At 38.8% G+C, this 27,793-nt stretch overlaps 1 long non-coding RNA gene across 3 annotated transcripts in view; it reads left to right on the top strand.

Moving 5' to 3' along the window:
• The window catches only part of LOC132391264 (uncharacterized), a 72,646-nt gene extending 53,010 nt beyond the window's left edge, over positions 1–19,636 (top strand). For 2 of the 3 annotated variants that reach the window (XR_009511148.1, XR_009511150.1), the window contains 2 exons: positions 10,023–10,157; positions 12,327–13,761. This is a non-coding gene — a long non-coding RNA (uncharacterized LOC132391264). Of the gene's footprint in view, positions 1–10,022; positions 10,158–12,326; positions 13,762–16,249 lie in introns of those variants that run through there. The other variant, XR_009511149.1, reaches the window with a different exon arrangement.
• The last annotated feature ends 8,157 nt before the right edge of the window (positions 19,637–27,793 follow it).

Raw genomic sequence — 27,793 nt, 5'->3', positions numbered from 1 at the left:
TTGATAGGCTTTTAAATTGTCTGTGAAACTGAGGAAGCTTTGGAATAATTGTAACATTACCCATGTTAGGTAATCTCATTGTGAACAGATCACCACCATGCTCCAGAATAACCGCTATTATTCTGTAGAGTTCCACTACCTACATTATGTGGAAACGTCAGAGATGTGTACAAATTGCAGTCCTATTTTATCTGGCTGGATTCCAGGTCAATTTTAACTGTGTGGACCCTACCTGACAGGCAACAATTCACGGACGACGTTGGAGCCTATGAGATAGTGCAGGGGCAGAGAACGTGGGCGCAGCACCGAAGCAAAACGGCCCCAAAGTCTGTGTTATTGTGTATGCTGATTGGTGATGAGGACTTGCTCCAACTCTGACTCCATTGACCAGAAGTAGTGTGTTGGGAGCCACTAGTCCATCGACAGAACTCTAGGAGCTCTTGATCTGAGCATTCCAGGCTGTCAGGCTGCACCATCTGTATGGCTGAAGGGTTCTTGGGAGAATTTTGTACATCTGTGTATGCATTTATGATTTCTTTTCTGCGTGTGTGTGCGTGCATGCATGGGCTACATGTATTGAGACAGAGAGAGAGAGAGAGAGAGAGAGAGAGAGAGAGAGAGAGAGAGAGAGAGAGAGAGAGAGAGAGCGCGTGTGTGTGCGTGCGCTCACTATCTATGCAGTAGAGCTTTGTCTCCAATCGGGCCTCCTTGTCTATGGACAAACCAATGCTGTACCACTGCCATGCAGTGGCTACCCTTACTAAAAGAATTCAGTTATCTTCCATTCCTGTGAGCTGAAGTAGAGGCAGGTAATGAAGGAAAATTAAGCTCTAGGTCTGCAATTATTATGAGAATTTCCATACACACAAGTATCATCATGCTTCGGAAATTATTTTAGAAGCAACACAAAGAGCAATCTGTTCAGAAAAATACCATAGGGCAGGATTAATTCTGGTCACCACAGCAAATCAGAGGAGACCCAGAAATAGCTTTCAACCAAAAGAGGTTACTGGGCTGATTTTCACCAGCACAATCTGTTTCACACTGTGCTTGGTACAGAATTAAATATTCATATTCCTTGCCAGTGAAAACTATTAGCGCTGTTCTTATCTGTTGCAATTTATGGCATAATTTACTGAAGAGAAAGAAGACAAAGTTTGTTTTTATTTTCTTTCATAAAAGGTGTCTAAAATACAAGAAATGAAGCACAAAACCTAGTTTCATATTTGCAGATAAAATATTAATGCTACTGTTTCAGAGGAAATGCTGAATCTTGTATAATTGCTAATCGATGACTTGTCTGTTTTTATCTAACATGGAGTTTCACCATGGCAGTGCCCTCCCTCTTATACATCCTTTAGCAGCAAGTATAATTGACTGAGTTAACCAGCTGCTCTCTGTGCCACCCAGTGTTGGAATCACTGGTTAAACACATATTCTACCAGGCTGTACCACTGTGTTTCACAGTACCCAAGTTGTCTGCCATTGGAGAACCCTGCAAGAGCTCACTCCCTGCCAAGTGTATCAGTTCTACATTATTCATACGTTGTGCCTGATTGATCAGGAACAAAAGAAAGGAAAGTACAAACTGTGCAAATTCATTGCATGTGCACATTGACTTGTGATTTTTTTTCTCTCTATCTTTGCACATGTGCCAAAAATCCTTTGTAGTGAAAATGCGTGCCACAATTTTGTCATAATTATTGGGCCCAATGTATGCATTGCTGAGGCTGCTATGCACCAGTCAATTTATTGTAAGGATTTTATGTCATGGGAATAACAGAAAAACTGAGCAGCCAACTTTTGCATACAATAAAGGCCCAATCAATCCATACATCCCCCGCCACGCTCAGCACCTGGTGCATGAAGTCATCAAAATCATACGTTTCTTTTTCCCCTATTGGTGACAGGCTAGTACCATGGTTGACTGCACCAAAATGTTTTGGTGTTTTTTTTGGTGGTATAAACAGTGAGTTTTAAATACATATGAGCTAAGCATTAATCTACCTCCATTATCTAGCCTTGAAAGGACATTTTAGATGACCAACTTACAAACTTATCATGCTTGAAAGAAGAGAAAAGTATGACATGTGCAGCAATCGCCCACTACCAGCATTTCCAACAGCAGAACCAGAGGAGCTCTTTAAATCTGTGCCAGCCACTATACTGCTGATATCTGATAAGAACATTGTGTGTGGCAATGCAATCAGCTGAGAAAACACAGTTCCTTTGATCAGCTCCTATGTAATTTATTGAAGTAAACCTGTACCAGGGCGTGGAAATGTCCTTAATACAGGAACACTGATTGATGTTGAAAAGGAAACCTCAGATAAATTATTTGTAAGGCTGTAAAGTAGATCTGTACTAAGGTCCTTTGATTGTTGAAAATGTAAAAAGCAGCAAAATAAGATTGTGAGAGTTTACAGTTTTTTTGTGTGATAATTTAGGCCAACTGGATGAGAAAGGTCAGCCAATCTTTGGAGAAGTGTGGCAGACAGGCCTGAAAAACGAGCAGCAGTATAGAGCTCAGCTGGCACACACACGAAGCAAGCCCACTAGGAACTTGGCGCCATTCATTGTTTTGTGTCTAAAATCATTTAAGCAAAACAAATATTGTTAAATTGAAGGGCACAATTGCTAAAAATGATTAAATGTGGGTTTCTCTGTGAGTTCTGAGTTTTACCTCTATTTATTATACTGTATGGTGGAGGCATGACTGTGGTGTCATCTGCTTGGGATGTCACTTTGACCACATTAACTAATTTATAGGTCTAAATGGGGCCAAAATGCTTAATGCATTGGACAATAAATAATGATGGTTTTATTTTGTTATGATGAACATTAACAACGAAAAAATTGACATTAAAAGGGTCTTCAAAAATACACATTCTTCTCAATGTGCAAAATACTATAAACAATCTGAATCTGTACTTCCGATAAATATTGTGTAATAACTTTAGGAGATCAAATGTAAAGAGGCAGTACTCTGTTAATAGCAAGATCCTTAACAGTATTGATGCACACCATGGAAGAGGGTGCAAAAGACGCTTACTGGGATGCCGCCTAGATTAGAGGGTGTTTCCTATGAGGTGATTTGTTTCCTCAAGAGACTGACGGGAGACCTATTAGAGGTTTATAAGATTTTGAAAGATATAGGCAAAGTAGATAGCCAGTATCTTTTTCCCAGGGTCGGTAGGTCGAATACTAGACGGCATGCATTTAAAGTGAGAAAGGGATAAGATCAAGGAAGGTGTGTAGGGGAAGTTATTTTACACAGAGAGTGGTGGGTGCCTGGAATGTGCTGCCAGGGGTGATGGTAGAGACAAGTATGATAGACATTTTTAAGAGGCTCTTAGATAGGGACATGAATATTGCAGAAAATAGGAATTATGAATACAGAAAGGGTTGGTCTAGTTAGATATTTAATTATTTGTTTAAATAGTTTGGCACATTATTGTGGGCTAAAAGGCCTGTTCCTTAGCTATACTGTCTTATTAATACTTCCCAGTGACCTAAAATGTTACTGTTCATAGCATTACAAATGAAAATTTGAAAACAATGGCATATTACTTGTCATTTGACCTAGTTATGACATATTCACCCAACGATTTCTGTGGGAATGTGGGATTCTCTTTGTGGGAACATGAGGGGTAATTTCTTCTCACAGAGGGTGGTGAGAGCGTGGAGTGAGCTGCCAGCACAAGTGGCGGATGTGATTTTGATTTCAATGTTTAAGAGAAGCTTGGATAGGTATGTGGATGGAAGTGGTATCGAGAGCTATGGTCCCAGTGCAGGTTGATGGGATAAGGCAATATACATGGCTCAGCACAGACTAGATGGGCCAAAGGATCTGTTTGTGTGCTATGGTTTTCTATGACTCTATAAAATAGGAAAAAATTCTGGACATCTGTGCAATTTTGATTTTAGATTGGGTTTGGAGCCAATTGGGCAAAGAGCTTATGCAGTAAAGAAATGCATTTCTGATACCTCTCTCCCCTTTCTCCATCTCTGGAGATAAGCCGTCTACTGACATTTTTTTATAAACCTTCCAATTTCCTGGGCTATCTTGACTATACCTCTTCCCAACCTGTCTCCTGCAAAAATGCTATTCTCTTTTTTCAGCTTCTTCGTCTCTGCCACATCTGTTCCCAGGATGAAGCTTTCCTTTACAGGACATCAGAGATGTTCTCCTTCTTCAAAGAATAGGATTTCCCTTTCTCACCCATTGATACTTACCTCAACTGCATCTTCTTCATTTTCTTGACATCAGTGGTCACCGCATTTTCCCAGTGCCTTCACATGGATAGAGTTCCTTTTGATCTGACCTATCACCCCATGAGTCTCCACATCCAAACACATAATTATCTGCAACTTCCATCATCTTTAATGGGATCCGACCACCAAACAAACCTTTACTCCTCCACCCCCCACTCTCCGCTTGCCACAAGGATTGCTCCATTATTCCCTTGTCTATTTGTCCATCTCCACTAACAACCCTTCTGGCACATATCCCTGCAAGTAACAGAAATGCTACATTTGCCCATTCACCTCATCCCTCATCTTCATTCAGGGGCCCAAACAGTCCCTCCAGGTGAAGCACCACTTCATCTGCAAATCTGTTGTATCTGGAGTATCTGATCTTCTACATTGGTGAGACCCGATGTAAATTGGGGGACCACTTTGTTGAGCACCACTGTTTCATCTGCCAAAAGTGGAATTTCCCGGTGGTCAACAATTTAATTCCTATCCTCTATCCCATTATGACATATTGGTCCATGACTTACTCTTTTGTCACAATGAGTCCATTCTCAGGGTGGAGGAGCAACACCTCATATTCTGTCTAGGTTACCTCCAACCCGATGGCATGAACATTGATTTTTCCTTCCAGTAATCTTTTTTTCACTTTTTTTTTTCTCCACCTCTTTCCATCTTCTTTTATTCTCTGCTCTGGCCTCTTATCTCTTCTCCTCACCTGCATACCACTTTCTCCTGGTGGAGCTCCACCTTCCATTTTTCCCATGGTACACTCTCCTCTCCTATCAGATTCCTTCTTCCTCAGCCCTTTACATTTCCCACACACCTCCATTTACCTAATGTCTTCCTCTCTCCCCACCTTTTTATTCTGGCCTCTTCCCTCTTCCTTTTCAGTCTTGATGAAGGGTGTTGGCTTGAAACATTGACTATTAGTTCATTTTTGTATCTGCTGCCTGACCTGCTCAGGAAGTACAGAAACTGGATTTACAGAAGAAAATACCATTAGTTGGCATCCACAGAAAGATCTTGATAAAATGATCTTCATGTGTTCCATTGGTCTTACTTTAAAAATTCAACCAACTTGTATATTTTATGTGAGGGAATATGCAATTGGATGCTGTGCAATATTAATTAGAAGCCCTGCAAAAAAAGTAGGAGGGGACCAAAATACATTCAGTTATTGGATTAAGATACAGAATCTAAAACATTTTCAAATCATCTTTCTTACAGTGACCTGAAATGCTACTTCTGAATTTTCAGTACAAGCATGAAAGGTTTAAAGAAAATTAAAAAGAAAGCAAAGTTCAGCGTGCAGAGGGCTCTGAGGGATGAACATCATCAACATATTGTGCATTCCATTTAGAAAAGCAACATGCCAGACTGGAATGTGCACTTTAGAAATAGTGCCATGATGCCATAGTGGTGCCCTTCTCTTCCGTTTCACATATGTTTGCTCAGTAAATCTATTGTCACAGTATTCAGACACTGAGCAAAGGAAAAGGATTTGAAACAGGTGCAGATTAAAATTAAATTTTAACTAAATGTCTTAAAAACCATCCGTTAGAGTAACCATGAAATTTTCAGGCAGATATGCAGACCTGGTTGTCCATCTATCAGTCTAGTTTCTCTATTTTGGCAATTATATTCTCTCAGATGTTTCTCCCTATGTCATACTTTCCAATGCGCTTCACAGGTGTTTGTTCACTGGAAATATTTGCTTGAGCTATGCAGGAAAATTGTCTACGGATGATAGAGTCTTTCATTGTCTTACCTGGTATATTTGGTTTCTCCTTCAAGACCCCGAGAGCAAATATCAGAAATTGGGAAATCTCTATGTTTTGGAGATATGGGTATGACTTATTTCACATTCTTCAAGTTCTGCCTCAAAGCTTCTAAAATCATAAAACACCGTGCACCTTAGGTAAACACACATTACTCTAAGTTATGAAGTAATGAGCATTTGTATTTTACTTTCACCTCAGCTATAGAATGCTTTAATACTTTTTCAGTTCTGAATTTCATATTATGCCAAACCTATAACAATCCCTTGTCAGTAACATCAAAGTGTGGTATCCACAAAAATCCCAGTGATATTCCTAACAACTTACCTCTCTTTTCTGATTTTTTAGAGCAAGCTGCTTGATACAAGAAGCTCATTCTTTGCATACTTTACAAGAAATAATGTCATTTGTCATCAACAGTAGATAAAGGGGGAAAATTAGATAAAAGCCTTTGGTTTATACAGATAAGGTGTGTGTGGCATTGCTCATTCCCTCAGTGCCTGGTTCAACAGACTGTCAGCAACTGACAGAACTCAGCTGCCTAAATCCAGCATCACAATCTTAAAAATGAATATCTCCATGGAGATTTAAGCAGAGATTACAAGATGAAAGAAACCTGGGGGAAATATTTTGCTAATAAATTGAATAATCGGTTATATTACAAGTACAAACATTTTGCAGGTAGTTGAATAAATCTAATTTTATACAATTAATGTTGACATGGTTGCTGGTTTTATCATTTCTTTGGAATCTATCCAGGCTATTCTACAATGCCTCCAAAACAAAGATTAATTCAAAATTAAGAAGATCTAATGAATGCTGTTTTGTATGAGTATGTTAAACTTCATAACATCACCACTGAAACTTTAAATGATGGATCTACATGTAATATGGTCACTGAGGGAAACATGCTTTATGCTCCTCTGGAGGATCACAGTTGGAAGTCCAGTCATGTGATGCAGTTGTGCTTGGAAAATGATAATTATTTAATCTAGCTCTCATCCCCAATGGTGTATGGTAACACTTCACCCGGGGCAGTCATGATCCACCTCAGGTAAAACTAGGAGGGGAAATTGAAACCAATTATGTTGTAGAATGTAATTAATAAATTTAAACATGTGGAATGACATTTATATCCAAAGAGAATGAACACAAATTATACAAACCATGCTATTAACAATATAATTGCATGCTCCATTCAAATACACTGGCCATAGTCCACATTGCTGAAAGATGAATTCAGGCCACCATTTCCATGGCAACCACAGCAAAATGAATACTTAGATGGGAAAGGTGTGCAAGACTGGTATGTTTTAAGTTCTTTCAATGTTTATTACTCCAAATATTTTCAGTTTATTAATTTCTGACTCTTGAAATTAAGCATTTATCCCTATATCCTCAAAGCCGTGTACAGTCTGATACTGAGAATCATGTTTTGCAACACATTAAGAATCAAAACAACCAGAAGAAGTAGATCAGAAGGCCAGAAGATTATGGCTGCTCTTTCAAATCAAGTCAATCTTCCTGCCAGATCCCTAAAACCCTTCATTCCTCTAAAGTTTAAAAATCCACCAGACTCAGCATTGACTTACATATTCACAAATCTCTACGGTCAGGGATTTCAAAGAATCTTATTCCAAAGAAAATATTCATTTGACTGCTTTTGTGAAAGATTCCAACCTACTCCTTCAGAGTTGTTCAAGATGAGGATAAGTATGGAAATGAGAGCAAACTGATTCATGGGATCAGTTTGATCCCATAAAGATTCATGGGGTCTTTATGGGAGACTTCTTTACTTTTCACCAGTGGACGGGGGCTAGACTGGCTCAGGCAAGAATTTCCATCAGGTTGCAATGAATGCATTAATAAAATTTGATTGAAATTGACAAAAAAAGAGAGAAATTTCAAGCTCAGGTTACCACTAGCAAATTAACTGTCCATGTTCTGTCCTGATGCTTTAAAAACATTGCTCTAGAAGAGAACTCAACTCACAAGAATGGCCGCAGCCCAGATTGAGCTCAAGTCATTGGCAAGTTCTGACAGTTGTGCTTTTTGCAGCCCTTCTAAGGGACATAAAATATTAATCTTTCTTTAGGAACAAGTATATTAATAGGCATCTCAAGCATTTTAAATATTTATTTATTATTAATTACCTGACTAGGGATCATTAATTAAGCATAGTTTCTTGCGACATCACTTTCAATCCTTTCAAATTCGTTTACTCAATAAATGTTAACTGCCAAATTGTTTTCTGGTGATGAATTCATTCTCCTACAATAAAACTTCACTACGCTACCACAGTTCATGGAGGCAGGAAGATCCTAATGGGTCCCTGTGTAGTCAGATGCACAAAATCTCAGATTAAACATTTAAATATTAGCTTTATTTGTCACATATACATCAAACCTTTGAAACACAGTGAAATGCATTGTTGCATTGATGAGGTTGTGTTAGGGGCAGCTTGCAAGTGACACCATGTTTCCAGCACCAGCATTGCATACCCACAACTTATCCAAACTGTATCCATTTGGAATGAGGGGCAAACCAGCGCACCAGCTGGAAATTTACACAATCACAGGGACAAACTCCATACAGTTAAACTCCTTACAGAGAGCTTGAGTATTATTGACTGGCTGCTGCCAGAAGGCAAGATTATTTTCTAATACAGTTCATTGTGGTTTGGGGTTGTCCTCTATCTGGATGGGCAGTGACACTTTCCAGTGCAGTGGCTATTTCAGGAGAGATCTCAGATGTCAACAGTGGGAACATGGCCTCTCCTTTGGAAAGTTCCCACTGTAAAGCTCAGATTTGTGGGCAGATTTCAATCTTTATTAATGTGCAGTAAATTGCTAGATCAGGTGATCTATCTGTTGCAGAATTCAGCAGAATCAATGCCATGAAAATCTACCCCATTCATTGAATCACATAAGCATACAGTACAGAAACAGGCTGTTTCAGTCCACCTCACCTATTCCAATCAAGATGCCAATCTATGTGAATCCCATTTGCCCACATTAGGTCTATCCTACTCCTTCCCTATCCGGGGATCCTCTAAATGCCTTTTCAGTGTGTGATCATGTCTGCCTCCACTCACCCTCTAGCAGCTCATTCCAGACATTCACTACTCTCTTAACCTGACAACTCATATCTCCTTAAAATGTCTCCCCTCTCACGCGAAATCCATGGTGTCTAGTTCTAGGCTTTCCTGCCCTGAGAAAATGACTGTGACAAACTACACTATCTATGTCCCTTGTGATTTTATAAATCTCTACAAGGTCACCCTATACTGAAGTGTGAATAAACACAGCTGTCATTGCCAATAATAAAAGAAAAGAAATAACTAAAATAACTGGGTGTAGAACACACACACACTCTTATGACACAAACATAATTTATTTCACTGTGCACAAGGGGAACAGCATGGCCCCTGTCACTCACATGATTCTGAAGTCTGAAGAGAAACTGCTAATTTTATGCAAATAGGCTTCTCAGTTCCAGACATTGACCATTTGGTAAATTGTATATGTTTGAATTTCTTACTTGCAAAATCAATCGCAATTCACAATAAAGGTGCTAAAAATCAATCAAAACTTCAAGCTGACAGCTGATGACTTTTTGAAGTTAGTAGAGCAATTGTCCCTTAGTTGTTGGGTGAATTTCACAACCTTCCATTATTCCTATCTTGAATATCTCCAGCACCTGTTTTTGTGTAAAGTGATGCTATGTTTTAGGATGAAAAATCTCACTACTGAGGCCTGACTTGTCCAGCTTGAGTACACTGTCAGGTCTCTTGTCTCGAGCTCTCTGATGGTCTCATGTCAAAGGTCTCACTTGACTATAACTGCCCAAGTTATCCTTGCCTGCATGTTGTCTTTAACCTCGCCTTACCACAACTTCCATATGGCTTATGCTATCTCTCTGTAACTAGATAACAGTCTGGCGAACCACTTCTGCACTTTCTCTATTGCTATCACGTTTTTCCTACAGTGGCTGGAGTTTCTGGGAGCAATTCAGAAGGCACAGGATAGATACATCCCAAAGAAGAAAAAGCATTCTAAAGGTGGAGAGACACAAGCATGGTTGACATGGGAAGTCAAAGCCAACATAAAAGCCAAAGAGAAGGTATATAATATAGCAAAAAATAGTGGGAAGTTAGAGGATTGAGAAGCTTTTTAAAACCAACAGATGACAACTAAAAGGTAATAAGGAATGAAAAGATGAAATATGAAGATAAGCTAACCAGTAATATCAAAGAAGATATCTAAAGTTTTTCAGATATTTCAAGAGTAAAAGAGAGGTGAGTGTAGATATCAGATTGGTGGAAAATGATACTGGACAGGTAGCAATGACCAAAAGGAAATGGTAAATGAACAATTATCTTGTATCAATCTTCACTATTGAAGACACTAGCAGTATGCCATAATTTTAAGAGTGTCAGGTAGCAGAAATGAGTGCAGTTGTTATTACTAGGGAACAGATGCTTGGGAAACTGACTAGTCTGAAGGTAGATAGCCACCTGGACCAGGGTTCTGAAAGAGGTAGCTGAAGAGATTGTGGAGGCATTATTAATGATACTTCGAGAATCAATAGATTCTAACATGGTTCTGGAGGATGGGAATATTGCAGAAGTTACTCCACTCTTGAAGAAGGGAAGGAGGCAGAAGAAAGGAACTTATAGGCCAGTTAGCCTGATCTCAGTGGTTGTGAAGCTGTTGGAGTCAATTGTTAAGGATGAGATCTCAGGGTAGTCGAAAGCACTTGATAAAATAGGCCAAAGTCAGCATGGTTTCCTTAAGGGAATAGCTTGCCTGACAAATCTGTTGGAATTCTTTAAAGAAATAGCAATTAGGATTTTCAGAAGACATTTGATAAGGTGCTGCAATTGAGACTGCTTGGCAAGGTAAGAGCCCATAGTATTACAGGAACGATATCAGAATGGACAGAGCATTGGCTTATTAGCAGGGGGCAAAGAGTAGGAATAAAGGGAGCCTTTTCTGATGGGCTGCTGGTGACTAGTGGTATTCCACAAGGGTCGGTGTTGGGACCGCTTCTTCTTACATTGTATCTCAATGATTTGGATGATAGAATTGATGGCTTTGTGGACAATATCTGCAGATGATATGAAGAGAGGTGGAGGGGTAGGTAGTGTTAAGGAAGCAGAGAGGCTGCAGAAGGATGTAGGAGAATGAGCAAAGAAGTGGCAGATGGAATATATTTTTAGGAAGTGTATGGTCATACACTTTGGTAGAAAGAACAAAAGCATAGACTATCTTTGAAATGTCTGAAAATTCAAAAATCCAAGGTACAAAGGGACTTTGAAGTCCTTTTGCAGAATTCCCTAAGTGTTAATTTGCCAATTGAGTCAGTGGTGAGGAAAGCAAATGCAATGTTAGCATTCATTTTGAGAGGATTACAATATAAAAACAAGCATATAATACTGAGAATTTATAAAGTAATGGTGAGGCCTCACAGTATTGTGAGCAGATTTTGAGCCCCATCTAAGAAAGGATGTGCTGACATTGGAAGGCGTTCATAGGAGGTTCAGAAAAATGAAATGGGCAGCTTTTTTTGGCTCTGGGCCTGTACTTGATGGAGTTTAGGAGAATGGGGGGGGGGGGGCGGGAATTTAATGAATCCTATTGAATGTTGAAAGGCCTAGATAGAGTAGATGTGGAGAAGATGTTTCCTATAATGGGGGGAAAGATTCCAAAAATGAAAGAGTTAATGTAAGTGGAGAGTTTGATGGCCCTAGTCCTGTACTTTCTGGAGTTTAGAGGAATGATCTCATTGAAATCTATTGAATATTGGAAGTCCTAGATAGAGTAGATGTGGACAGGATGTTTCCTATAGCAGGGGAATCTAGGATCAGAGGGCACATTCTCAGAATAGAGGGGTGTCTATTTAGAACAGAGATGAGGAGGAATTTCTTTAGCCAGAGGGTGGTGAACAAGTAGAATTTTTTTGCCACAGGTGGCTGTAGAGGCCAAGTAATTGGTGTATTTAGGCAGAGGTTGACAGGAGAGTGGGGTTGAGAGCGAAATAGATCAGCCATGATGAAATTGCAGAGCAGATTTGATGGGCCAAATGGCCTAATTATGCTTTTATATCTTGTGGTCTCATAGTCTTATGGTATTGAACTCGTTATACCAGATTGGTGATAAATAATTTCAGTCAGTTCCATAGCAATTGGCAGTATTTATGGAAGTAGTGACTCGTTAGTGATTCCAACAGTAAAGCAGGTGAATCAGGTTTAGAAACAGCTGATGAATATGGCTTCTTTTTTCTCCATAGCTCAGCGTGTGGCTGCAGACAAAATGGAAGATGAAGCCTCAGGATGGTGTCATTCATCAGTTAGGACCCTTGCTCCTAGGACATGCCCTCGTTTTGTTCCTACCATCAGGGGTGTGGTACACGAGCCTGAAGACCTACACATAAAGATTCAGAAACAGCTTCTTCCCCATCTCGATTGGATTTTTGAATGGTATATGAACACTATCTCATTATTCCACAATGTATTTATCTTGTATAGTAATTTCATATCTTGCACTGTACTCATTCTGCAAAATAACAAATTTAATGTCATATAACAGAATGATGCTGATAAACCAGAATAAGCCCAATGCTGATTTTGACTCTTAAAATTTCAATGCAGATGGTGGAAGATATGCCTGTGAGATATAATGTACACAGACTCTGCCTCTCACACACAAACACACACGTGCGTGTGCGGACAAACAAATGAATGAATCACCTTGTAACATTGGAAACAGAAGAATGCAAATAACTAAACTTTTTGCATTCCGGAGTAGCAGTTCATTGATGATATTGCAAAAGTAAAGACAAAATTCAACAGTAAATGAGTACTAGCTTAGCTCATTTGATTTCCTGAATGAAAAGGTTGTGGGTACAAACCCTGGTCAACAATACCTTGACTGTGTTCTTTGAAAGAAGCTACATTGTAGGTGCTGCCCTTCTGATGACCAGGCAAAGAGAAAATCTTCATGATCAGAAATTATTCTGACAGGAGTTTGAGCTTTTCCCATCTGCTACCACCACAAATCTTGCATGCAATTGTTAATTTGCTCTTACACAGAACTTCATCAGTTTTGCTTGTGACAATGATATAACTCTTCTTTTTTCAGCAGGAGGGTTGGTTGGGTATATTTTGTGAGCCACCATTGCCTCATCCTCCTTTTAGAATACTTTTTCATCTTTGGGATGTATCTCTCCTGCACCACAGAATTGCCCACAGAAGCTCCAGCCATTGCTGTTCTGCCATCGTCCCTGACAGTGTCCTCTTCCAATTAACTTTGATCAGCTCCTCTCTCATGCTTCTGTAATGTGCTTTACTCCATTGCAGCACTGATACATCTGATTTTTTCTTCTCCCTCTTAAACTGCAGTATGAATTCTATTATATTATGAACACTACCTCCTACTGCACAGCACCCAATCCAGAATTGCTTTCCCCCTAGTGGGCTCAACCACAAGCTACTCTAAAAAGCCATCTCAAAGGCATTTGACAAATTCTCTCTCTTGGGATCCAGCACCCAATCTACCTAGATATTGAAAAACCCCACGACTATCTATGAGTAGTTTTGTTCTTTAGTTTTGTAAACAAAGAAACAGGATTAAGACTGCACAACATTAGAGTGGACAAAAAGAGAACTCTTTTTGTTAGGTTTAAAATAAAGTGCCCGTGCTGATTAAGAAGGGTGCCACCTCATTGCTCCCACTACACATTGTGGACTTTGGCATGCAGAGTGATAAATTTAAAGAAAACTTGTAGATAGAGAAGTGTGCAATTTTTCTTATCATTCAAGGCACATATGCTTGTTTCAGAATATTTTCAAAAAGCCTTTATCATATGTATTTGTAAATGTATTTGCAGAGTGATGAATATAGTATAATTACCACAGGTTTATAATGGTCATTTGCTATTCTCGTCAGCATTTTTGATGAATGCATTTGATTTAAGTACCATTAAAACAGCACTTATGTGAAGAATGCTAGTGGGAGAAAGGTACTGAAATAGTAATAAGAATGTTGGTGGTGCCTCAATTAGGAGATCACTACAAATACTCTATTTCCAACAAAGCAAAACCTGTCCTGCTCTAAAACGTGTTTGAAAGCCTGTGTTGATTCTTATCATTGACCCATTATAATTAAAACACTGAGGAAGAGGTTGAGATGAGTGCATAACAAGCAAATCTCTGTCAAAGAATAAAACCCATTGATAAATGCTTTTTATTAAAGTTTCCCTTCATGTGTATGATCACTTGCAGATGTTACTTTGCTAAGTATTTCAGCACCTTTTTAAAAGAGGCATTGCCATCAGTTTGCACTCAGGTTATAATTGGAATTTAACTGAAGAAATCGACATTTATGTAGCATGTTAAATCTTTTCAGCACTGCAGTTCATTGTGAGAACAAGGCTTTAGTCTGTTATCAAGCTGAAAGCTTTTTGGAGTACCTTGATACTGTCAAGATCTAGTCAAATTTATTTCCCTTGGCTCAAAGAAAATTCTTTTGCACTGCTTGAATGGAATTCCACAACTTTCAAACTTGTTTTTTTGTTTGCAGTGTTGGTATTTGTAAGGTTTTTCAATACAATCCAAGGTTCTCAGATAATAGTCCACTGTTATCTGTCAAACAGGACGTAAATTTAACAGATTACAGTGTCTTTGGTGTAGATTCAAGTTGTACTTCACATGTTTTAAATGAACCTTATTTCTTGTCGACTTTGTCATCTTGTCACAGGCGTTCTGGGTAAAATTAGACTTTGCAAAATATTCTTGCAAATATTCAGTGCAAGAGGTACACAAGTGCATTACAATCAGATTCATGGAGAAGTTTACAACCAGCTAATGGTATTTACAATGGATTTCAAATAGAAAAGTGAGAAAATATATAATAAAAAACCTTAACTAACTCCAACTGTTACCAAAACAAGCCACACTCTTTCAGTAACAATCACTGATTATTCAGGGTAGCAACTTGTAACAAAAGTGTGTAATGTATTCAGTCCTAACAGGCCAATGTCCTTTTGATGAATTTTACCCCTTCATACTCTATCTCTCATCAAGTTCTTGAAGATCTCATACTTCTCAGAAAGAAACTTGAAGTTTTCAGCAATAATAAGTCATTTGCCTAAATTTCATTTGTCAATTCTACTTATAATCTTAAAATCTTTAATGAGGTCATTTTAATGTCCATTTTGCATATTAAAAAGAAAACATTTGTTCAGCTGATTCATTCCCTCAACAGTTGACCGTGCTTGATAACGTAAGTATTTGCCATTAAGGGTGCTCCTTTTAAGCGGATTCACTGCAATCCATCACTTTAGAATGGATGATCCACAAAGTCTTTCTTGAATGATTAATTATGGGAAAAAATGTTTTATTTTGGGAGCATATTAAAGAGTGATGCCACATAACCTATTTTACTTCATTCTGTCAGTATAAGGAGTCATTAATACATCATCATGTGCTAAATCAGGAATGTTATGTTGCAAAATACATACAGGGAGTTACTTCAATGAGTAAACTTTACATAGTGCACTGGATTCTGCTTTCTGTAGAAATGAACTGCTGGCAGTGTTTCATGCACTCAGTTGAGAGGTTCACTGAAAAGAGCACTGGGTAGAAAAATTAATGAAGTTGTTAAATAGTATTTTTACTGGACTATTTTTTAAACTTGAATTTGATAATTATTTTTGTACAAAATGTCGGTTTTAAATATCAACCCAAAAACTGCTTCTATTCCAATGAGTTGTTGGGGACAAATAATCCAAGAAGTGGCTTTCTTCTGATGATTCCTCTATTGATTTCAATTGTAAAACAAGAAGCTATCAAATTTCATTTCTGCTCAGTGCGAATTAACTTGACCTGTGTTAGCAAAGAGTGTGTTATATGTATTGGCCTCAGCATCACTGGTTTAGCAAGAAGGAAAGTGCTGCTGCCCTTGATGTTCATGTTCTAATACTGGTGACAGCTAGGTCAAAACTTCCATTGAACTGCACTGTACCGGGAGTCAAGGGGAAAGGTTAATAGTACCACCAGTGCCTTCAAAGGAAAGTGAGAATGCTTGTCTGCTCCCAATAAAACTGGTGAAACTGCTACCTCTTTTATTCATTCTCGGTTTCAACTGGAGAATAAAAAGCATTGCGATGTTCAGCACTGACACTTACGATGCTTCCATTCCTGCATTTAACAGGCTGCTCGTAGAGGACCAAAGCCCGAGGCTGAAGTTTCCTATGTAGTAGCGGCAACATGACTTTTAGAGGTGGAGTGAAGAAGACCCCCTGAAACATTTTCAAAGACTTTGCTAGCCAGCAAGTTCTCACACCCAACTTTGGCAGTGATCAAAAGGGATTTTGAATGTCCCTAAGGAAAATTAAAATACACCAATATGAAAGCACCTAAAACAATTATTAATATTTATAAACATTAAAATTAAACAAAATAAACATAGACAAGTAACTTTTCATCTTTTTTTAGTTTAGAGTCCCACAATCCCCATTGAAATCATTAACACCTGAGCTCCTAGGCTAGACCATGCCATCGGCGATATGAGTCCCCAGTGCAACTACTGAGGAATGACGATCAGTAACTGAATGTGTTGACACGTGTGGTCCTTTAGTTATTAGGAAAGCCCAGAATCTACACACTTGACAAAGCATGTGCCAGTGTCCTGGACTTCTGCCTTTTAGATGGCTAAATGCCAGTCATCTGTTTAAAGCTGCCAGCAAGTTCCAAACCACCAACTTAGCAATCCCTGTAACTTTGTTACTACGTTTTTCAATGAAATGAGTCCTTGCTGTTTGTTTCCATCAGTGAGTGAGTCTATTAACAGCACATATAAGTAAGACACTTCTGCTAAAGGGCATTCAGTCTGTTAAAAGGAATTACAATTTGATTACTTGAATCTGAATTTGATATATTATTTGACAGCTTTCCTGCTCCTCAAACAGACACAAGGAAGCACTGTGAGGAATATTTATACATAATAATACCCTGGTATGGCTTCAACAAACATTATGAATTTCACATTATATTGTAAATATATTTAAACATTTTGTTGAATTAGATTGTAAATTTGACAAAAAATATACTAATTGTTATTATTTCCCATTGCTGGTGAGCAGAATGAATACAGTGAGTCTGCATAATTACACTTGAACCTGAATAATTAGAAAATTATGACTCCTTACTTTTTCTTTTCAGTCAATCAGATGTCTGATGCCAGAGTGAGATATGAAATTGCAATGTCAGTATTTTTTCAGGAATTATGAAAGTATATGATTTGTTATCAGAACCTTCTAAAAACAACAGTTTATATGTAGTACAATATCAGATAATAAATATCTTCCATTTCATGATTGAACCTACTTTAATTAATGCCATTTTAATATTACTTAAATTTACCATTATTATAATTTGAGATACTTTCTATCATTTTAAAATGATTGGTACAATCTACCTTCAGCAGGAGTGGCCTAATTTAGGAATTACTTCTAATTAAATCTGGGCATCTGTAGTACCTCAAAAGTTAATTTGTTCATGGCTTAAATTGAAAGATATCAAAAGACAAAAATGTTGACCAAAAATCTGATTCTTTGATCTTATGTGTGGTGTTTTAAGTCTTAGCACCATCTCTGAAATTCAGTTAAATCAAATGTGTGTCAAGGTGATCCTATTAAAACCTGACTGAATATTACAAAGAGCTTCACCCCTAATGTAATCAGTCCATTGACAGTCCAACTGACAAATAATAATAACAAGGAATAACAGGAACTCATCACTTCCTCCCTAAAAATAGTCTTTATGGTTTTGCTGTCCATCATAGTACTTTAGAACAAGACAACCTTCACTTAATGTTTTTCTAAAGGAATGACTTCATGTATAACAATCAGGGTAGTAAGTGAAGTTACGTTTTGCTTTGGTAAGGAAAACCAGGATGTCAGTCTTTGCATGAGGTGTAGGTCAGTTCAGAGCCGTTAATGCTGGTCATCCTTGTATTCTTCGAAGTGTTGCTGACTACACCAAGGACTAATGTGGTAATGCTGTTTCAATAAGTATACTAAACTCTGAAATATGATAGCCAGAGTGTGTTTAGAAGGAAATTTGATACGTACAGGAGGATGTTAGGAATAGTTTCACTCAACTAAACCATTCAAAGATGGGATCAAAGCCAGTCGCATTCTTGGGAGTGGACTGAATGTCCAGCCATTGCCTTGTTTTAGTCACCGCCAAGAGTGAAAATTGGCTCAAGCTAGCGTATCTTGAGTGGGCTAACATCATGGCCACAAGTTTGCAGTAACTGAACAAGTCCAGATGGTGAGAATTGAATGATATGGTTAGGCGCACTACCCTGTGTAAACTGTGCTGTGTGCTAAAGGCTGGATATGTCAGACTGATCCAACGTTTAAAGTAGGTTTGCTGAACAGAACCAAACATATCTGGGCTCCTGGGGACCACTTTTAACATCACGGTTTGAAAGTCTATTTGGCAGATAGATCTCTTTGGCATAAGGATGCCAGGTTTGAACCGGCTTGAACAAGTATTAGAAAGGTATGCTTGGTGGGGTCACAGAACAGACATGTACTGAGTCTATGCTGCAAGGTTGGAGTGTGGAATCACATTGCTGTTGCAACACCCCACTTGCTTTGATACTCCTGATACATTTATTTATATACTTATTCATTGAGAGAGAGTGTGGAGTACGCCCCTCTGGCCCTTCGAGCCACACTGCTCAGCAACCCCAAATTTAACCCTAGCCTAATCATGGAACAAGTTATAATGACCAACTACCCTAGTAATTGGTACATCTCTGGACTGTGGGAGGAAACCAGAGCACTTGGAGGAAACTCACGCCATCATGGGGAGAATGTACAGACAGCGGTGGGAATTGAACCCGAGTCGCTGGTATTGTAAAGCGTTGTGCCAACCATTATACAACCATGCCGCCCATTGAAAGGGCAATTTGGCCAGAACTTGCTGTGGGTGGGTCAGTTGATAATCTATTACTGCAGCAGGTACATGGCCCAATATCATTAAGCAAGGGGTCAGCAGACCCCAGTTTGGGAATCCTTGGTAAAAGATGGTTGATGGTTCGTGTGAACGTCATAGGATAAATGGGCTTGTGCACTGTGTGTCTCCATTATCTGTCATTTCAATTTTGTGCATTTGAGCTTTTAACAAATCATTAACAAAAAGAAGCAGATCCAAAACAGGAAAAATTTGCTTTTTAAAGCAGAGATTGTTTTGGGAGAGGACACCATGCTCCTGAAAATCAAATGCTCTGGTCAAACTTTATGAAGCCAATATATCACTGCAAGCATTACACGTGGACATAAGAGAATACAGTTATGATCTATCAGTGGCAGTAGCGCAACTTCTTTGGAAATTTAAAGATATGATTTAGTCAATGTTATCTCAAAAATCTAATTGTATTTCCTTTCATTTGTTCAGTGATTAGAATCTTAACACTTTACATTAAATAGTTACATATTTATGTAATACATTAGTTTAATTACACCAAAAACAAGTTTTGTATTGAAATTTTATATCCAGTACAGTCATTTTGCTACCTGTGCTTAAATCTTGCAAAGGAAGGGAAATGCCTTGGAGATGGATTATACAAATTTGTCTCATTTGTATTATAAAGGCAATATTGTGCCTTAAAGATGTGAAGATAACTTGTTTTCTGTTCTAATCCGTTATTCTTATGACAACAATGCCTTTATTCATGTTTCCAAGATCTTGAGTCTTGAATATTGAATAAAGGCATTATTGTGCCTTAAGGAAGAGCAGGTATCTATTTTTTGTTCGACTTCTGTAACTGAAATAAAGAACAACTCAAACATTCATGTCTGGCTCTGCATACAGTTTTATTGCCTTCCAAAGGAGTGTGTAACAACCAAGTGAACTCCATTAAAATTTAATTACTTTCTGACAAAAAATCCAGTCATTATCTCCCCAATAATAATGTCATAAGGTGCTTATGGGGTAATCCAGTTACCATTTAGCTTTAGTTCTACACTATCTCCGATCCTCTGCTGAAATAGAATATGATATTTAGTCAACACTCCCAAATGGAACAGCACATGTGGAACTCTCAGATTACATACCAAAGAGATCTGTTGACAGATAAGTTATTTTGCACATAACAATAATAAAATGATTTCTTTCTAGTCTGTCAGAAAGCATTGAGTCTTTCTAGTTGATTTTTGAAATGAACAGATAGTAAAAAGGAAGTCGCCAAAGGAAGGCAAGATTGAGGACTGAATTTATGGCTGGAGCAGCCATAATCTTCTGAAATGGTGTAGCAGGTTTGTGTCAAGGTTTGGATCAGTCGTAATCTTACTGAATGGAACGGCAGAGAACGCTGAAGCGACTGATTCAGCAGATCCTGTTTTTATTCCATATAGTCATATGGAGTGCAGTGGAAAATCCAACAAGCCTCTTTATACACACTGATCTGCCTTCAATCTAATTATCAGAAGCTTTATGGAAATTGAAATTTGGGCAGCAGTCACCAATAAAGCAATCATTTGTGTTTTCTTGGGACGTATATCCTCCTTGCTTGTGACCCTGCTACCTAATTTATTTACTGGCCATTCTTATTACAAGAAGATAGGAAGTTAGAATAGGGCTAATCTTTTCAACAATCTCTGATATTCAGGAAGATCATAAAGGCACAACAGTTCCTCTTTCACCTCAGACGGTTGAGGAAGTTTGGTATGGGCTCCCAAATCCTAAGAACTTTCTACAGGAGCACAATTGAGAGCATCCTGACTGGCTGCATCACTGCCTGGTATGGGAACTGTACCTCCCTCAATCGCAGGACTCTGCAGAGAGTGATGCAGACAGTGCAGAACATCTGCAATTGTGAACTTCCCATGATTCAGGACAGTTACAAAGACGGGTGTGAAAAGAGGGTCTGAAGGATCATTGGGGACTTGAGTCACCCCAACCATGATCTATTCCAGCCGCTACCATCCAGGAAACGGTACCGCAGCATAAAAGCCAGGACCAACAGACTCTGGGACAGTTTCTTTCACCAGGCCATCAGACTGATTAACTCATGCTAATTGGAGTGCATTTCTATGTTACATGGACTGTTCTATTTGTTGTAAATTATTATAAATTACCATGATTGCACATTGTACATTTGGCCAGTGAAGTAATGTAAGGATTTTTACTCCTCATGTATGTGAAGGATGTAAGAAAAAAAGTAATTTCAATTCAAGATTGTGGTTGATCACAGATTGACTTCAACCCCACTTTACTGGCTGTTGTCCAGAATCCCGGTGTCTGCAATAGATCCAAAATAACTCTGCTTCTATAGCTATCACAGGGAGAGAATTCCAAAGATTCACATTCTCCTGAGAGACAAGATTCTTGCTCACCTCCATCTTAAACATGTGACTTCTTATTCTGAAACTATTGTCTCCTTCTTGCCCCTCCAATTCTAGATCTTTCCAGTGGAATCTTATTACCTTATCAAATCTTTCATATCTTCAATAATATCACCTTTCAATCTTCTGATCTTCAAGATCATTTCTCCATATGCTGCCTCCGCTATCCTAGATGTCAACTCAGTAAATTGCCTTGAACTGCTTCCATCAATAAGGTGACTCAGTACTCCAACTGTGGACTCGCTATCGGGCCCAGGTTCGGTTTTCTTTGCTAATTGATGTATATGAGCATGTTGACTTTTTGTGCTTACTATATGAGACAGTATGATCATTCTGCACTGCAGCACTCTGCATTCCTGCTCCATTTAAAATAGATTCTGCCATTGGCCTGATTTCCATTCAGCTGTGAATTACACTGATGAAGTGTCATCTCATGAGAACAGGAACCACAAGAATACTGCAGCCCAGAGCCAAGAACCACTCTGCTGACAAAAATAACACTGTTAGTACTTCTCACATTATAGAAACTAGAAGTTTGTTTCAATTCTTTCAAAGATCAAAGAAATGTCTGTTAATCAAATTTATGACTTGATCTAAAGTACTGAAAGCAAAGCATGGAGTTAATTTTGAAATCTGTTTGACAGCCGTGACTAATTCATATTTGTTTATCTTAGCAGGGTATAAATGCAACGTCCTGAAGGTATACCAGGAACATTGCAATGAAGGCATCCATATTACTAGAAAGTCAACTGAAAATTAGGTTCAGTAAGTGGAATTAGCTTTTCTCCTCCAGTCCTGCTGAAGAATTTCGGCCCGAAACATCAACTGTACTTTTTTCCATAGATGCTGCCTGGCCTGCTGAGTTCCTCCAGCATTTTGTGTGTGTTGCTTGTGATGGATTATAGTGTACTGAAGTGTACAGTCATACACTTTTGTAGAAGGAATAAAAGGTTAGACTATTTTCTAAATGGAGAGAAAATTCAAAGACCTGAGCTGCGAAGGGACTTGGGAGTCCTTGTGCTGGCCTAAAAGTTAATTTGCAGGTTGATTCAGTGGTGACGAAGGCAAATACAATGTTACCATCTATTTTGAGAGGACTAGAATATAAAATCAAGGATGTAAATGCTGAGCCTTCAGAAAGCATTGGTCAGATCGCACTTGGAGTTTTGTGAGCCGTTTTGGACCCCTTATCTAAGAAAAGATGTGCTGGCATTGGAGAGGGTCCAGAGGAGGTTCACAAGTATGATTCTGGAAATGAAAGTGTTAATATATGAGGAGGAAGCTATCCTGAGAGTATTCAGGTAGAGTTTAAACACACCATTTGATGTCATTTCATCATGTCTCTGGGCATCTGAAAGAATAAGCTGACTGCAGAGCATAGCAGGAACCTGCACAGGTTACGTGTGTGGCCCACAGAATAACACATAACTCATATCCTTGGCTCATTTGTAGTATGCATGAGTGTGTGCTTGTAGTGCATTGTTAGCTGTGCAAATGTCCCTAGTTTCCTAGTGAAGACTCACTAATCCCCTAATTCACCTTTACTTGGTTTACTTCATGTTAATGTTACTTGTCATGAAGTGCTTTTATAAGATAAACACATCACAACCGAAAATACATCAGTCTTATTTTCTAGATGTATCAATACACTGCCACAATGGCTCCATCAAACAAATCTGATGACAGTAAATAGGAGTAATTCTGCAGATGCTGGAAATCCAGAGCAACACACACAAAATGTTGGAGGACTCTGCAGGTCGGGCAGCATCTATGGAAATATTTAGATAGTTGATGATTTGGGATGAGACCCTTCTTCTGGACAGATGACTGTGATTTGTATCTCTTTTTTAGACTTGTTCCTCATGTGATAGCTGGCTAGCATGGCAGAATGTGTCCTGGGTCCTTCGGCAGCCACCCATTCTGGTAACAATAATAGTAACAGCATTTCTACCTGCAAACAGAGTTGGAGTAGGAAATACCATTTGCATCTGTAGCCAAATACCCACTGCCAATGAGATATAAACCCCTCTGTCTGCAGTTGGATCTTAGCTGCTGGGGCAATTAGGAATCCAGGCGCATGGATCTTTTGAAGCAAGTAGTAGGAACAAATAGAATTCTGTGCTGTGGTTGGTTTTTATCTCTTCTTTCAAAACAACAGCAGAGACTGTTTGCTTCTCAGAAAGTACTTCTGTCAAATTTAATCCTTTTTCAGAGTGAGAATACTTTAGTCGATGATGATAATTAGGCAACCGTTAATGATGTTTGTCCCTTGCCCCCGTCAGTGCTGGAGGTACAACATTTAGTTTGAAGTAGAAAAACATTGTTACTCTGAATTGCTGACATCTTTATCAGTACCAATGTGATTATCATACCTGAATGCTCCTGAATTAAGATGATCTTGTTATCATATTGGGACAAAGACGTTCGAATTTTGTCAGTCGTGTTGGACGTACTTGGAATGGAAACCTTCCTTTCCTTTGGTGATTTGGAAATGTCACATGTACTGAGGTACAGCGAGAAGCTTGTCTTGCATAGTGTTCACATGGATCTTATCAGTACATAGTGCACTGAGGTAATACAAGGTTACACAATAAAAGAACAGAATAAAAGTGCAACAGCTGCAAAGAAAGTGCAGTGCAGGTAGACAGGAACATAATGAACTCAACTGCGAGGTCAGCAGACCAGGGAACCATTCAATATCTCATAAGCAGACCAGGGAACCATTCAATATCTCATAACCATGGGGTAGAAGCTGTCCTTGAGCTGCTGGTATGTGCCAGCTCAAAGACGGAGAAAGAAGGAGGGGGGGGGAGAGAGAGAGAGAGAGAGAGAGAGAGAGAGAGAGAGAGAGAGAGAGAGAGAGAGAGAGAGAGAGAGAGAGAGAGAGAGAGAGAGAGAGAGAGAGAGAGAGTGAGAGAGAGAGAGAGAGAGAGAGAGAGTGAGAGAAAGAGAGAGAGAGAGAGAGAATTGTCTCAATTGTAGGAATGAATTCATGGACATACATTGGACTTTTGAACATAATAAAACTGTAGGAGCTTATTTTCATGTAATGGGAATCCATAAGTTGGGCATTCATAACTCAGGGTTGGTCTGTATACTATAGATGAAGTACAGCTGCTATGTTGTTTACTTCATGTAGAAATTGCACTATTTCAATTCCATTTGTTTCTTGTGAAGGGCTCATGTCAGTGTCACAATATACAATCTGTGTTATTTGCAATGCCAAAATGTCTCCACCCTGCATGACTGGCATTCCACTGACAGGTAGATTGTTAAAAGATTAACAAGTAATTTCTTCTATATGCTTTGCTAATAATGAATTATTTTCTGCTATACAATAAATCAGTTTTGCTATGTAGGTTGCGCTTAGAAAAAAAAACTATTTCTGCACTTCTCTACTGAACTAGTTTCAGTGCACTAACTGGGATTACAGATCACAAAAGGATAGGCAAATGTTAACATTAAACCATGTACTTGGCTGGGCTCTCACCATAAACCTTTAGTTGGCAGAAATAAATTCATTCCTCACTGTGCAAAGTATGTTTAATTTTAGTTCAAGTGCTGCATACCATCTATAATTGAAGAAATAATTCAAATTATATGTACAATAACATTTGTGCATTGCATAAATTCCTCTTTCGATCCTCCCTCTGAAAAGTACTGATGATAAATAGGGAAAACTAGCACTATATCATTGTTAAGGACTAAAAGGTTCAATATCAGACAAACAAGATTAACAGGGTACTAGTTTATGAACCAGATGCTGTATCACATCTCTGGTTGTATTAAATAAGATTAGTTCATCTGGGGTTTGGTAATTATACCTCTATTGGTAGAATTTGCTGTATCTGGAAAAACAAAAATGTTAAGTAATAAGCACATTTATTGCTGATGATTTCTGGCTACATGGATAAAGAATTTAAGTGTAAATATATGTTGATTTTCTTCAGTTAATGAAATTAAACCTCTACTTATGAAAACAACTATTAGAATGGCTGCGCTAACTGGCTGGTTGCTATTCTGGCAATTATCCTACAATCAAAATTTTACACCTCTTGCCCTGCTAAAGCTTGCACCAGGGATTCCAGAGAAAATAGCCAGTCTTAGCAGTCAGGGTTGTTGGATTTCTCCCCAGAAGAGAAACTATTGTAGATCCTGTAACCTCTGAGTGAGCAAGTAATTTCTTCTTAAAATTCCTTTCAAACTATTGAGGCTCCAGATGTGAATTCTAGTCTGAAACTTTGGGAGGGGGAGGGGGTGGGTTCTGGAGGGTGGGTGACTTGCTCCCATCAATAATCCCTTATCTGAGTTACCCTACTGAATTTAAAACTTCTGTCTGGTTTCTCTGAGGTCAAGGAACAGGGAGCTGGCTTTACCTCAGTTACTTGCAAGCCGTGTTTCAAAAGACCCTGAGTTCCCAGATGCAGAAGATACGAAGAAAATCCAGGCAGCTACTCCAGAAACTGTCTCAGAGAACCCTCCTGTGTCAGAGCTTCTGTCTTAAGAGAAAAGACTTAAAACTGAAGCCAGGTCTACCCCTTCAAGTGTATGTAACAAATTTTGAAGATGGGTAGTGTACTTATCCGTTTGCCTTTATTAACAAAATTGAAACAACAGGGAGATAACATGGATTCTGATCCCATGCACCATGTTTAATCAAGCAGAAGTCCTCATAACATTCACAAAAGGAAGGGAGAACTGCCAGAGGTCATAGTATATACTGATATAAGTGGCATAGGTAAAACAAGGGATGAGGTCCTGCAGAGTGAGTACAGGGAGTTAGGTAAGAAGATAAGAAGAAGGACCTCGAGGGTGGTGAGAAATTGCTTATGGTTTCAAGAAAATTATGATTACATTTATAGGAGATTATAACTTTGCTGATATTGACTGGGCAGCCTTGAGTGCTAAGGGTTTGGGCAAGGTGGAAATTGTGAAATGTGCACAGGCAAGTTTCCAAGAAAGTCAATATGTAGAGCAGAATACAAGACCTCCTCTTAGGGAATGAAGCAGAATAAGGAACTGAAGAGGCTGTCAGGGAGAACATTGCCTCTAGCAACTATAATTCCATTAGTTTTAAGATTGTGATGGAAAAGGACCAGGCCACTATTTAGGAGCCTAAACTGGAGCTAGGCTAATTTTGGGGAAATTTGGCACATTTTAGAGTATGGGAGAGCCTGTTTGAAGAGAAAAGATGAATGGTAAGTGAAAACTTTTAAGAGTCCAGAGGAACAATTTCCTGCTATGGTGAAGGCTAAACTTGGCAAGGGTAAGGAGCTTTGGCTGATGAGAAATATTGATACTGTGGTCATGATAAAGAAGGAAGCATACATTGAGTTTAGGAGATTAGGGACCTTCTTTGATACTAGAAAAAAGATTAAGAACACACTTAAGAGGCAAATAAGGAAGCCAAAGAGAGGGTCCAAGGTGGATCTAGTAGGCAAGGTTAAGGAAAATGCTGACAAGTTCTGCAGATCTATTAAGAGTAAAAGGATGGCTAGGGAGAATGTTGGTCTCTCTAGAGAGTAGCAGGGCTGCCTATGTCTTGAGCCACTGGAGATGGATGTGATTTTTAACAATCATTTTTTCCAGTGTTTGCTAAGGAGAAAATCATGGCGGCTCAAGAGATAAGAGAAATAAGTGGAGATGCTTTGGCAAACATTCAAATGGCCAGGGAGGCTTACAGAGCATTAAGTTAGATAAATCCCCATGACCTGACTGAGGGTATGCTTGGAATTTGTGGAAGGCTAGAGAAGAAATTGCAGAGACCCTTGCGAAGATACTTCGCTAGTGATGAAATTGTCAAAGACTGGAAGGTGTGTGATTTCTGAATGGACAAGGAACCCATGAACGCTATCTCACTATATACAGTATTTTGCTTTTATTTTGCAAAAAAAAAATGAGCAAAATGATAAACCAGTCGTCAATGCACGATCAGAGGTGGAGAGGGTCAGAAACTTCAAATTCCCTGGATTTGTCATTTTAGGATACCTGTCCTGGGCCCAGCATGTAAATACAGTTCTGAAGAAAGCACGGCAGCATCTTTACTTCCTTAGGAGCTTGCAAAGGTTCGGCATGACATCTAAAACTTTGACAACCTTCTATAGATGTGCGGTGGAGATTATATTGATTCATTGCATCAGAGCCTGGTGTGGAAACACTGATGTCCTTGATTGGAAAATCCTAGAAAAAGTAGCGGATGTGGCCCAGTCCATCACAGGTAGCCATGATATATGTAATAAGCTGCCAGAGGAAGTGGTTGAGGCAGGTCTTATAGTCCCATTTAAAAACCACTTGGATAGGTACATGGAGGGATATGGGCCGAATGCAGAAATTGGACT

Source organism: Hypanus sabinus, chromosome 3 (assembly GCF_030144855.1).
Source record: "Hypanus sabinus isolate sHypSab1 chromosome 3, sHypSab1.hap1, whole genome shotgun sequence".
Lineage (NCBI taxonomy): Eukaryota > Metazoa > Chordata > Chondrichthyes > Myliobatiformes > Dasyatidae > Hypanus > Hypanus sabinus.
Note: the sequence above shows the minus strand (reverse complement) of the source record. Positions and strands in the feature narration are given on the sequence as shown.